This window comes from Adiantum capillus-veneris, chromosome 9 (genome assembly GCF_014529385.1).
Source record: "Adiantum capillus-veneris isolate H3 chromosome 9, ASM1452938v2, whole genome shotgun sequence".
NCBI lineage: Eukaryota > Viridiplantae > Streptophyta > Polypodiopsida > Polypodiales > Pteridaceae > Adiantum > Adiantum capillus-veneris.
The window spans coordinates 16,951,071-16,965,700 of record NC_140939.1 but is presented as its reverse complement, the minus strand read 5'-3'; positions in this window follow the sequence as shown (position 1 = coordinate 16,965,700).

Genomic DNA, 14,630 nt, shown 5'->3' with positions numbered 1-14,630 from the left:
TCGGGTGTCAGACCTCGTATGAACCCCCGTACTTGGTGAAAGGTATCCAAGCCTTCCAACTTGAGGATAACATCCTACTAGTGAGAGATGTATTCAAGGAGTGATGGGTATTGGCGCATGGAACATGTGTCCCAAGCCGTCCAATTTCGATCAGCCTCATTTGTAGGAAAAAATTCCTTGCTAAACATTGCTTCAAAAGATGTCCAACTCTGTTGTATGATGTTCTTCTCCTTGAGAGACATCCACCATTTGTAGGCCTCAGTTAAGATCGTTTGCAGAGCTTTGACTGCATCCGGAGTATGCCGTACGGCATGAATTCCATCCCACTTGATGAGAAATATATTCACTGCATCCTCATTGCGGTCTCGGTCTTCGCCCTTAAAAATTGGTGGTTTAGTGTTCTTTAACAATTCATCCACCTCTTTGGCAATGAGAGTATGCAACGTATCAGCAATTGGGCCTTGCCCTAGATTAGAAATGCCCCGCCCTTGTGTGGCAACGTGCTCATGCATGTGGGTGTCAGCAGGACTCTTAGACTGCTGATGCATTAATTGAATTACTATATGGATAGTTTAGTAAAATTTTCATTTAAAGCTTTAAAATTTTCATCCATGACTGTCATGTGTGTTTGAAGTGCATGAAATACTTGAATATCGAGCAATTTGTAAGTATCTTCTCCTGTCGTAGCGTCCCGGGTACTCTCCTTGAGAGGATCCGGCCGCTGGCCATCATTGGTAGGATCACGAGTACTTTGCTCAAAATCAAATGTCATACTGATATCCGAATCCATGGCTACACAGTGCGATGAAAGAAGTACTTAGAAAAAATACCTGATAGTAAGAGCACTCGCAAAGTATAGAAGCCTTGCTAACTCCGTCAAAATCGAGAGTAATCTGGTGGAAAATGATTTGAATTGTTCACCGTATATGGAATTCCACGAGCTCTTGATATTCGAATCAATTAGGCTTGAAAGCGGTAATTGATGCCAACAAAAACTTGTACTGCAACTTTGCCAATTTAGTTGTCTTGAAATTTCTGAGTCTCTGCGTAATACGTAGGAAATTGTTGTTGGAATGCGTGCCGGCTTCGTTGATTCCGTCCATCTCGGCCTTGCCGTACTCGCATGTAGTGGAGTAGAGGGGGGGGGGGGGGTACCCATTGTGGGTACCATCCCTTAATATTAAATTTGTTGTGAATGGCCACTACCCCTAATGGGGTGGGCACCCTTCAAGTGGGAAAAAAAAGCTTCACTGTCGCCTATGGCGCCCAACCGGCAGCGCGCAAAGGCTTAGAACGCCTTGGGCGGTCGATGCAAAGCCCAAGGGGCTTCAACCCTGTGTCGTAAACCTCCCAGCACGGCCTTGCACCGCTAACGAGTCCAAGCGCAACCGCTTTGGTGCTCCTACACCCCGCAATCCTCCCTTGCCAAGGTAGCGTGCCCACGGGCTGCGGCACTGTCGTCGACCTTGCTAAGGGGTGATCCCCACTGTGTATGACCCTGACATGCAAGCCTTGAGTGGCTAGAAAGCACCACTCCCTTCCCCCGTTTCCAAAATAGACACAAGCTCTGATACCAGTGTGAGACAAGGGAAGCTCGAGCCTAAGAGTCCACCGCCCAACCACCCATTATATAGGCAAGCCCCTGGCCCTTTGCCCTAGTTGGATTCCCCGTTCCACACCGGCCCTGGCGTTGTCTACTCCAGCCTTGCCGGTGTCCTGACATCCAATTTATGTTCTGCTGGTTGAGTTAGAACACACCCAATAGCACAGCTCGATGCATCAATATGTACATGGAAAATTACATTCCAATCGGGCACTCGTAGAATAGAAGCACTAGTCAAGGTCTTTTTCAATGACTCATAAGCATGGTCACACTTCACTGTCCAGTGGAACTCAATAAGAAGCTTGTACAAAGGACGAGCTATCTCGCCAAAGTTTAAATAAACCATTGGTAATAACCAACATGGCCCATGAACTTTTGAACTCATTTATAGTTTGTAGGTGGTGGCAAATCAACAATGTCTTTAACTTTGCTCTCATCTATGGAGATCCCATTTTTTGGACTCTCTATGTCCTAAAATGACTCCATGTTTAACCCAAAATTGGCATTTGAAAGGGTTTAAGGAGATACAATACAATCTGCACTTCTCAAACACTTTTTGTAAACATGATAGATGTTCTTTCGAAGAAGAAAAAACACAAAGGTCATCTAAAAAAGCTTCGGAAAACTCCCTCAAATATTATCTTAAAGCAGTGTTTAAAAATATTTGGAAGGTAGCAGGAGCATTGATTAAGCCAAAAGCCATAACACGAAATGTGAACACTCCAAATTCGGTTATATAAGCCGTTTTAGCTTGGTCCTCTAGTGCAATTGTGATTTGATTGTATCCAGAGTACCCATCTAATAAGCTATAAGCTTCATTCCCTGCAACTCTTTCAAGCACATGCTGTGAATATAGCAAGGGGTAATGGTCCCTCCTAGTGGCGGTTAAATTAAATTTCTTTCTCACATTTTCACATACAAAAGGGTACTGTAAAATAAAATTGGAAAAAATAATTTGGATACAGAAATGGTTTACTTTATCTGTAAAAAATTTAATAATAAGGAGTTTTAAAAATAATCTTTGAACGCAAGTGTTATACACAATTTATACATAGTGACCCCCCCCCCCCGAGCTTCTACAACCCCACATGAGTGTTTTCTCTATTGACTTGAGTCACCTCATTCACTTGCCTTAGTTTCACATTAATAATGCCAAGCTTTGGCGGCTTTTCTTTAAGCTCAATGTCAACTTTAAAGGTGGTAAATGTCACTCCCCATTTGTCCACAATGCAAGGATTTTACACAACCAAATACATTGTACCCTTGTGATCAAAATATTGATCACCACTATAGTTTACACACACTATTTCCTAAAACTCATTAGGTATTTCTTCAAATTTTACAGAGTAGCAATCCATATCGTCTTTCTAACATTTTTGTTGGGAGAAGAGGGGAAAATCGGTTGCTTAAATTATTCAGCACATGCTCACAAACATCACCATCAACCTGTCCACCTCTTTTCCCAATTCCCAAGCACACACACACCCGTAGACTATGACACACACACACACACACACACACACACACACACACACACACACACACACACACACACACACACACACACACACACACACAGGGAACATAGAATTGACATAGACAAGCTTGTAAGAGAATTGAAAGAGATGGAGACTTGATTAGAGATTACACAGTAAATAGAACATAGCATAAGAGAGTAGAGAAGAGAATCTGCAAGAGAAAGGCCTAAATCTAGTCCCAAACTCCACGGAACCTCTCTTGTGGAGTTGGTATTTAATATATTATTTGTAAGTTTAAGGTGCCAAAAATTGAGGCCTCTCTTTTTACAGCCACTTCACTTTTTTGAATGAGTGAAGCTCATTAGTTCTTGCATGACCCATAAGGGGAGTTCCCAGTACAATTATTTACAGAGCCATAGTGGCTTATTGAGATAAAATTCTAAAATATTGTCCGAATATAAAATGGCCAACAGTAATTGCCGGTGCCTCTTCATCAACTTCCCGCATTCCACTCTACAAAATCATCATCTTTAACTCAATTAGAAAAATAAATAGGCAGCACATAATTAACCATTACGCCAGCTATCCCAACTGCAGCTAATCGCTACAATAAGAGGGTGCCCAGTCTCGTAATATCCCTCCCACCCGGGATAGCAACTCTCCTCAGTTTCTCAATACAAAAATCAACTGGACCGTGAGTGATGGAAACTGTGGATAAGGTCGGGGAAGTTGGGAAAAAACTATTCAGGTATCCATTTGGAATCCTCTCTAGGGTGGACCCTGAAAGTCAAAAGGTAACGGTTATAAACCATGCCAGTGCGTGTAGTGGTGGTCTCGTGATCAACTATTGTGTCAGTGATGAGTTGTTCTTCTTAGTCTATAAGTGAAGGTGGGTCTTCATAAATGTGGTGTGTAGGTAGGGGTGCTCTAAATGGTAGTAAATGCATTGTGAATGTGCCAATGTGCACGTAGGTCTAAACAAAAAGAAACATCATTAATGACAGTTGAAATTTTAAAAGGTCCATAAAAACAAGGAGCAAGTTTAACAAAGACATTAGTATCAACACTTTGATGCTTTGTTTTTCAATGCGAAGAAAACATGATCATATTCTATGAATTGGTGTGCCTTGTGGTGCTTGTTAGCATGCTTAGTGTAAAGTTCTTGTGAGTGTTTAATAGCAGAATGCACACTTGCATAAATATCATGAAAGTTAGTAGTGAAATCATCAACAACAAGCACAACATTAGAAAGACGTGAAGTAGGGACAAGAAGAGAGTGACCATATACAACTTCAAATGGAGATTTACCCGTGGCAGTGTGAGTGGTGTTGTTATATGCAAATTGTAGAATATGCAAGTAATCTTCTTATTTCTTAGGTTGAGAAGAAACGTAAGCCTTTAACAAATCAATAATAGTGCAATTGGTGACTTCAGTTTGACCATTAGATTCGAGATGAAATGCAGAAGTGAAGTCAAGTGTAGTGCCAAGATTTTCAAACACAGTAGTCCAAAAAGCACTACAAACTTTTGAATCTCGATCAGAAATAATGACTTTAGGCAAACCATGATGTGGAAAAGCAGTCTTTAGTGCATGTACCACAGCAGTGAACTCTTTATTATAAGTACTGAACTTTGTTTCGGAAGGTATAAATTTACGGCTTTCAAAAGCAAGTGGATGGTTATCTTGCATAAGGACTGCACCGATACCTTTTCCACTAGCATCAGTGACTACCACAAAGAATGGTCTTTCAAAATCAGGCAATTGCAATACAAGTGCATTAGTCAAATCATGTATAAGTGTATTAAATGAGCTTTCTTGTAAATCAGTTCATTCATAAGGTGTGTTTTTCTTCAACAGGAGACTCAAATAATGTGATTTGTAAGCAAAATTTTGAACAAATTTCCTGTAATAGCTACAAAGACCAATAAAAAAACGAAGCTCATGCAAGTGAATACCAGAATGTCATCAAAAAATACAATCACAAAATCTTGATGGTCAATGAAAATTCTATTCATCATGCGTGTGAATGTGGCTGGTGCATTTGTCAACCCAAATGGCATGACAAGAAATTCACAGTGTCCAGTTTGTGTTCTGAAAACAATTTTGTAGACATCATGTTCAAACATTTTGACTTGGTGATACCCTGATTTAAGGTCAATTTTGCTAAAGATTTTTGCCCCTTTCAGTTTGTCTAATAGATCATCCACTCTAGGAATAGGAAACCTATTCTTACTGGTGATCTTGTTTAAAGCCCTGTAGTTGATACACATACAAAAGGTTCCATTTTTCTTCTTAACAAGAAGTGCTGGAGCTCCATATGTTGAACTACTGGGCTGGATTAGGCCTCGATCAAGTAAATCAGTGATTTGAGTTTGTATCTACAAAGAAGCAGTGAAGATTGGAGTTGCACATTTTCCACATTTTCCCAAAACAGTCATGTACTGTAAATTCCCGATTTATTTCAAGCCATTGTAATATCTTAATGTTTTACGGTCTCAATGAGAGTTCCAAGATGTAAATAATAGGTCAGTTAGTGTGCCTAGGTAGCAGATTTAGTAACTGGTGCAACCCTAAAGGACTTAGGCGCCCGAACATTGTATATTTGTACCCTAGGTATATAAGGCAGTGTGTAAAAGAAATTAGGGTTCTCAAGCTCATTTGTTGAGAGCACTCTTTAGTGAGATCTCTTGAGGTGTGTGGCTATGGATTCCTTGAGCTTCTCCTTGCTCATGTGACTTGGTTAACACTAATCAATGCTTAACTACTCTCTTGTGCGGTTGGATTTACACGATAAGGGGCTCTATAAGGAGTTTCACTACCTGGTATAAAGTCAATTTTGTGGTCTTCTGAGCGTGAAGGTGGAATTCCAGGTGGCAGTTCATGCATGAAACAATCTTTAAATTGTGAGAGAAATTCATCGTGTGTGGAGTTACGTGAAGTTTTAGTTTCAACAAAAATTTGATTTACCAACACTAAATATGTTTTTCCCTGTTTTCGGATTGCTCTTTTGACTTGAGTGTGAGAGAGGAGTGGAAATTTTTTATGTGCTCGTGTTGCTTGGATGGAGAAATTTTAATTATTATGAGTGACAGACATAGTACATATTTTATATTTAATCAACGGGTCAAACTCATGACGAAATGGCATTCCCAAAATCATATGAAGACCATGCAATGGTGCTACCAGAAATGTCTGTGCTTGTGTAAATTCACCAATGCAAGCTTCAACAGTGACTTGGGTTTTACAATTAAAACGTTGATTATAAAAAACAATTTTGACTTTGTGAGGTGATGAGAGTTCAGAGAGAGATAGTTGTTGTGCCAAGCGTGTAGAAATGAATTCATGGCTACTACCATCATCTAACAGAATGGTGACACTTTCATCCTTAACAGTGCCTTGTACTTTAAACAAAGTGTGAAGAGATATAAGAGTACCTGAAGATAGGTTGTCATCGTTATCATAATCAGGATCATATCCCTCACTGTAGTTAGCTTCCACTTCATTGTCGTCGGGAGTAGCATCTTCGATGAGGTTAAGAGTAGCACCATTGGGGCGATTGTTGTTGATTGGTTTTTTTCTTGGATTTATGTTGACTCCATCGGAATGGCCATTGGATTAGCCGTTGCCCTTAGCAGGACCATTTGGGTACTCATCTGCATAGTGACCATACTCAAAACATTTAAAACACTTCACCTTTTTGTTACCATTAGAGTTTGGAGTAGAATGTTGATTGAAAGAATTTGGGTTGTCTCGTTTTGCTTGTTGTTGTTGTTGCTTGTATGAGGTTGAGCAGTTGTAGGAGAATTGTCAAATCTGCTTCTCTTGAAAAAGGTACGGCTTTGATGTTTGTTTTCGTCAAAGTTAGTACAGAAAGGAGGTCTCTTGTTACGGTTAGTATTAGCAGTTTGATCAGTGTGAGAGGGTTGTCCACCTTTCTTTCTTTTCTGCATTGAGAGCCAAATTAATAGCCTTTGACAGAGAATCTGGTTCAAACATATCTACCTCAACACCAATTTATAGTGCCAAGCCTGATATGTACTTACGCTTCCATTTCCTACGACTAACATGTTCAATAGGTTGCAATTGAATTAAACAGTTCAACAAACGGCCAGTGTAACCCTGTACATCTTCATTTCAACCCTGTCAAATTAAATCCCATCGACGTCGTGCTTAGCTTTCTAGTGTGTGGACAAAAATTGAGGTAAAAACACTTTTTTAAATGCATGCTAGGTACATGGTCTTTTCCCATGCTATTTGGTGGCGTTCCACCAGAAGGCAGCGCTGCTAGTGAGATCGGGGAAGTCTTCATTATGAAAAGAGCCATCTAGCTGACTAACCCATGCTAGAACCATGCTAGCATCTTTAGTACCATCAAAATCCTTAAAAGATAAGGCTTTTCTGCTAATTTTGTTTTTCTTGGATGCTGGTGCAGATTCGCATGCAGAATCACTACAAGAGGCTATTCATATTAGCGACGCTCACACAGCGACGCTAAAAAAAACAAATTCCCGGCGTCGCTTTACAAGTAAATTTGCGACGCTCATAGCGACGTCGGCTGGGCTAAAAAAAAAAACAGAGAGCGCCCAAAAACTCAGATCTCAGATCTGAGTTTTTCGGCGCCCTCAAGCAAGGAGCAGGTAACGCTCTCCCTCCCTCTCTCTCTCTCTCTCTCTCTCTCTCTTTCTTCTCCACACACACACACACACACACACACACACACACACACACACACACACACACACACACACACACACACACACACACACACACGAGGAGAGGAAGGAGATCCAGGTATGCTCCTTCCCTCTCCTCACTCTCATGTTCCCTTCCCCTCTTTGTCTCTCCCCCTCTCTCTCTCTCTCATACACACACACACACACACACATAGTGTTTTTGAGAGAGAGAGAGAGAGAGAGAGAGAGAGAGAGAGAGAGAGAGAGAGTACAAACATAAACAAAAACGCACACACACATACATAAACAAAGAATGCACACACACATTGAGACAGGAAAAGAGAGAGAGAGCATGCATAAACAAAAAACGCACACATTGAGAGAGAAAAAGAGAGAGAGAACATGCATAAACAAAAAATGCACACATTGAGAGAGGAAAAGAGAGAAAACATGCATAAACAAAAAAACGCACACACATTGAGAGAGAAAGAGAGAGAAACTAATTTAACGTCGTAGGAAACTAATTAAAATTAAAAGACCTAAAGATCTAGCCGACAAGGAGTTGAACTCAAGACCTATTATTCAAGAGGGAAATGGCATAACCAATCTATCATACTTGGCATGGGTGATAGAAAGGTTATACCATTTATCTCTTTTTATTGGCACACACATCCACACACGCGCACACACACAAGAAGAAGAGAGTTATAACGTCCTAGGAAACTATCCTAAAAGACGTTAAAGATTAGGTTAGATGTAGACTTACGTTAAATTAGATTTAGGTTTATTTAAGTTAAATTAGATTAGATTTAGGTTTATTTTTAGTTAGATTTACGTTTATTTACGCTAGATTTAGATTTACGTTATATTAGATTAGATTTAGGTCTCCATAGACTGCGATGCCTGCATGAAGCGGGTGAAGAAAGCCCTCAATGGAATATAGGGTATTGCTGCCTTCACTCATGGTGGGCTCCGTCGATCCAAAAGTAGTGGTGAAATGTCTTCAGAAGATAGGGAAGAAGGTGGATCTTCAGGGCGGCAAGAGTCACTACATCCCCGACAATGACCATCTAGACAACCTCTAGTCATTCAACAGCAACTTCAAAGTTAGTAACAAGAGCAAGAACGGTCCAAAGGGCCAATTGCTGTCGTCAGATGTGGATGGAGATGAGACAGGGTCACCGCCGGAAATTAACTCTCACATCTTTAGTGATGAGAATGCCAACTCTTGCCGAGTTATGTGAAAAATTATGTGTTAAATCAGTTTTAAGGTTCTTATAATCCCTGTTAGTTTAGTTCTTTGTTTTTAATATAACATAATTTACGTTAGATTTAGATTTATGTTATATTAGATTAAACTTAGGTTTATTTAGGTTTACCCACACACACACACACACACACACACACACACACACACACACACACACACACACACACACACACACACACACACACACACACACACACAAGAAGAAGAGAGTTTTAACGTCGTAGGAAACTATCCCAAAAGACGTTAAAGATTAGGTTAGATGTAGACTTACGTTAAATTAGATTTAGGTTTATTTTTAGTTAGATTTACGTTTATTTAGATTTACGCTTATTTACGTTAGATCGAGTCCACGCAAGAATTACTTACGGTTTAGGGTTTAGAGTTAGACGAACAGTGAAAAGATCTACTGTGAAAAGATGTTAAGATGCTGTGAAGTGCTACAGCTAGAGAAGAGGCAAAGGGGTTTTGTCCACTACATGCAGTATCATGTAGACGTGGGTCTGTAGATTTCTTGTACCCACAAATATAGGTATTGACCAATAAAGACGAGATTATAACCCGGTGGTTCTGATCTCCGTGCACCTCTAGACCGAGGTGTGCGGGGATTGGACATGACTAGAGAATGTGAGGTAGAGAGAGAGAGAGAGAGAGAGAGAGAGAGAGAGAGAGAGAGAGAGAGAGAGAGAGAGAGATAAGACTAAGAATGCCAATAGAATATTAAATTTGTTGTCCAGGTTATAAGATTTTTATCCTCATTATGAGTAGTGACGAAGATGTGGGACCGTCCAACCGAAACACCTATCTCTCAACGAGGGTCTTATGTCCTTGTAATCAATGCAAGCATGCTGTGCGACGGACAAGACGTGTTTCTTTGCAGCACGTTCGCGAATTTGGCGAGTTCGATCCATCTATTATAGATCGAGTTGTTGCCAATTATAACTCGTCGGACTCTGACGCTGGCCAACAAGCAGCAATCTTGCAACCCAATAGACGTGTTCGTAGGCGCTTTGGTCAAGCAGCATATGTGAGGCCATAAGATGTAGCCTCTGACAGCTCGGGGGATGATCATGCAGAGCACATTCCCAACAAGGCAATGTTTGAGCCCGAGATTGATGAAATGCTCGAGACGATCATGGATTCAGAAAGGCTTATCTATGATGATATGAAAAGTGAAGCCGATACGCCATTGTATAATGGAGCACGTGTGTCTAGATTGAAAGCACTCCTGGTTTTTCTTAACATGCAGGCAAAGTTTGGATGGAGTGACACTAGCGTCACAACGCTTTTCAGGTGATCTATTACAATTAGTTTACTTTAATAAAACTCTAAATGTATAATGATCTGATAGATTTTTACACGACTGTATCGTATTTTTATGTTGTGTAGATTGCTTAAAGAGCACATACTACCAGCTGACAATGTGATGCCAGATTCCCGAGATGAAGCAAGAAAGATTTTGGGAAACTTGGGGATGGATTACAATTCTATCCACGCTTGTCCTAATGACTGCATTCTTTTCAGAGGGGAATATATAGACATGGAGAAGTGTCCGAAATGTGATTCCGAAAGATATCGAGTAGATCTCCACGGGACAAAAATTCCACAAAAGGTTTTGCGACATTTTCCTCTGCTTCCTCGCATCAAGCATTTCTTCGAATGTAAGTCCATGGCCGCCCTAGCATCATGGCATGAGGAGAATAAATCTTCGGATGGTGTGCTACGAATTCCTGCAGATTGCGTAGCCTGGAAACATATAGATGGAACATGGTCGGATTTTGCCAGGGAAGCTCGAAATTTGCGCTTAGGCCTGGCTATGGATGGCGTAAATCCATTTGGTCAAAGATCAACATCTTACAGTGTATGGCCCGTTGTCATCGTCAACTACAACATTCCCCCGTGGTTGACTACGAAGAAGGGGCACCTATGACTAAGCTTGATTGTGCCAGGGCGATATAAAGTGGAGAATATGGATGTGTATCTTCGTCCACTATTGGAAGAGCTACAACAATTGTGGATTGGCATAGAGGTGGTGGATATGAGCCGACACCTAAAGACGGGGAAGACGACCACCGATGCACTATCCGACGGGTCTGGAGAGCCTACCAACATTCATGAGCTTAAGATGGTTGCACAACCAATTGAAAAGCGCAAAACAATGCGGTGATGAAGTGACTGAGGAAGAGTGGGAGTACTCGCGGGGTTGCGCGACCAAGGTAAGTTTGCAATGTACGACTAGCTAGTGACTTTATTTCTAAACGTTTGAACGGCCACTCATAATCTTTGTTCGTTGTAGTATAAGTCATACACAGTAGCATGGTATAAAGGTCGACATTTTAGGGTGGAACGGATCGACAAAAAGTGTTTTACTCAAGATTGTGGAATCATGGCAAAATTTGAACAGTCTAGTTGACGACGTTCCTCTGATGCAGATCCTGTGGTGGCGGAACTCACTTACTTCGGCATGCTACAAGAGATTTTGAGGATCAATTACAGAGGATTTTTTGTCGACTTGTTTGACGTGCAATGGTTCAAGATAATCATGGAGGGTCGCAACGCTACTGTGCATAGAGGAGAGTCTGGTTTTCTTGAGGTGGATTCTACTAAGAAATGGACTGACCTAAGAGACACTTTCGTACTACCCGAGCATTGTGAACAAGTAAGTATGTAAATAGTTCACATCCCCCTTTTACAAGTTATGTGCTTGAAAGCTCTCATGTAAGTTATGTGGCTCTGGCAGGTAATATTTCATCCTACAAAGTCTACATCAAACTGGTGGTACGTCATAGAGGTAGCCCCTCGTAGTGCAAGGACGTATGAAGGCTACCATGTGCCAATCACAACGGCATCAATGGAGGAGATCAGAGAAGATGCTCAATCAGAAGCCGCTGCGGTGGTGCCAGACGAGCATCAAGATGCTACTACTCTATATGGGGTGCATGCAGAGGAGCTACAAAATGAAACAGAGGATATGTGTTTAAACGGAGAGCTCTATATAGATATAGGAAGTTATGCTGAGTTATGCGAGGATGAGAGAGAGATCTCTTAAAGCCACAAATATTGTATTTGAACAATTTTGCTCCGTGTTGTAAAAGCTCTGGCTCTTTAAGTACCTTCCATGGTGTATAACGCTCTTTTCTACTCGCGCTCACATCTTTTGATTGAAAATTCTGAGTTTTCGACTTGCCTCTTCTATCACTCAATTCATTGCGTCATTGTATTTATATGCGTCATTACGTCATTGTATTTAATGGTCTTTGCGTCATTGTCTACTCTATTCATTCAATATTAAGTTTAAATATTCGTGTGTTTAATGCAGGTATGGATGATGAGGAGTTTCTTTCTTCTTTGTCACCGCAGCAAAGACAATGGTACGTGGAGCGTCATCGCTCTGGCGCATCATCGTGCGTTCCTACTCCATCCGCATCTCCCTCTCTTTCGGAGCATTCGGCGCGCTCCGAAGCTTCGGTGTCGATGAGACGATCTTCACACTCGTCTAGACACCGGTGCTCTAGTGGTGGCGGTGGGGGTTGTTGTGGGGATTCCGCCGCCGATGCCTCCACACCGCCTCGTGTTCGACGAGGCTCTTACCCTCCCCTGCTTTGCCCACCCCCACACCAGCCACAGCATCGCCATCTACGCCAGGTTTTGCGCGGCTGACTGTTCCTAGCAGCTACACACCTCTACCTACTCTGCCAAGAGCCACCCCACTCGACACTCCTCGCTTCGGGGCCCAGACGCCGATGGAGACACTTGACGTACGTACCCCCATCGACACGCCGCTAGAGACCCCTTTCGGGACACCCAGGTTCACGCGTCACCGGCCAGAGGGCTTGCCTTACCGCGTCGACTTCAGCGGCGGCATCATCATGGATGATGACGGCAAGAAGGTGATCTCGCGCATGCGTGGTCTTTGCTCTCAGCTGTTTAGACACTACATACTAAACAAATGGAGTGAAGTACCAAGTGATTTAAAAGCCAGAGTCATCAGCATACTTCATGATGAGTTTCCCGTTCCAACACGGGATCAGCGCTTCAATGAAGACCTGATGAAGATTCGAATGCGCGAATACTGCAAACACAAGCGTTCCGAAGTGCAAAAAGCAATCAAGCATGGGTGGAACATGCCAGATTGGCTGGCCAAAGAAGATTGAAAGAATGCGAAGAAAGCAGCGCGCGAGAATCCCGACAAGTGGAAGCAACAAAAGGATGCAGCCAGAGCGCGAGTAGAGGCAAGGAGCTCGCACCACTTGGGGAGCGGTGGATGGACATCATTTGAGGCCAATTTTGTAAGTGTTTTCGCATTGCTCTTTATGTTCGATAGTTTAGGGTTTATGAGTTTTTTAATTCTAACATAATGAAATCTTTGTATGTTTTGACAGTGGTCGATGACACGACGTGATCCCACACTGTACGAGCGCGAGTACGCAGGCAGGAAGGGCTTAAACGCCCTGATGGACATTCTCAGTTCTCGCGGCGGCATGGTTAGTATTAGGGTTTACTCTTTTCTATTTTTTGTATTGTTTTATAAATGTCCTTATATGTTTATACTTACTGAAAGCTGTCTTATTGTCTTTTTTTGCAGAATCCGACAGATACGCCGCTTGGACGCGATGAGACGTCTGACTAGACGACGTCAGTTTAGCCGTAGCTAGATAGCATTAGTTTAGGGTTTCTCATAGCTTATGTATCATGAGACGGATTTTATATGTCTTTTTGAACCATGTATATTATTACATTTGTCACCGCAGTTCATTTTGCCAATCAATTCTTTATGCCTATGATGTTGTACAATTGTCATTATTACATTTGCCAATCAATTCATTTTGCCTATGATGTGTACAATTGTCAATTTTACGCTTGTCAATTTTGCAAACAATGCGTCTTGTGGGTGACTATTTTGGGTCTATTATCTACCCTTGCACTTTTTTTAAAAAGTGAATCAAGTACAATATGGTTGATGGGTGGCAGGGCATTCAATGCCCTGTCACCAAAAAAAATTTCTCTCGGGCGTCGCTATAACCATCGCTATTTATGGCTCTGTAGCATCGCTATGAGCGTCGCTATAGACTTCTGTGTAAACGTCGCTATAACCGTCGCTATGAGCGTCGCTATATAGCGATGCTGATAGCGACGCCTATAGCGACGCATATAGCGACGGTTTTAGCGACGCCGGGGGTTATAAAAACCCAGTGTATTTTCGTCGCTAACAGCATCACAAGAGCACACAACCTCTTGTAGTGAATGCAATAATTTATCTTCAAGTTCTTGCCTTTGCATGCGTGCATATGTGAGGGATTGTTGTGAATTTAGAAGTTGTTCAACAATCGTGAGTGCTTGAGGAAGGTGTACCATGATTGCATGTTTTTAAAATTTTTCTTTTTAAAATAAATAAATAAATGTAATGCTTAAAAGGGCTATTTGGTGATATTTACAGATGCAATATGGGGAATAAGAGAGTAAAATAAAGAAGAGAAATGTAATGTACTTAGCTGAGAAATTGCGGCGGCGTCCAGTCTGGAATGGCGATGCGCTAGAAAATTGCAAGAAAAGTGAGCGGTCTGGCGGTGCGTCAGCGAGTCGATCGAGTGTCATGGTGTCCGATCTC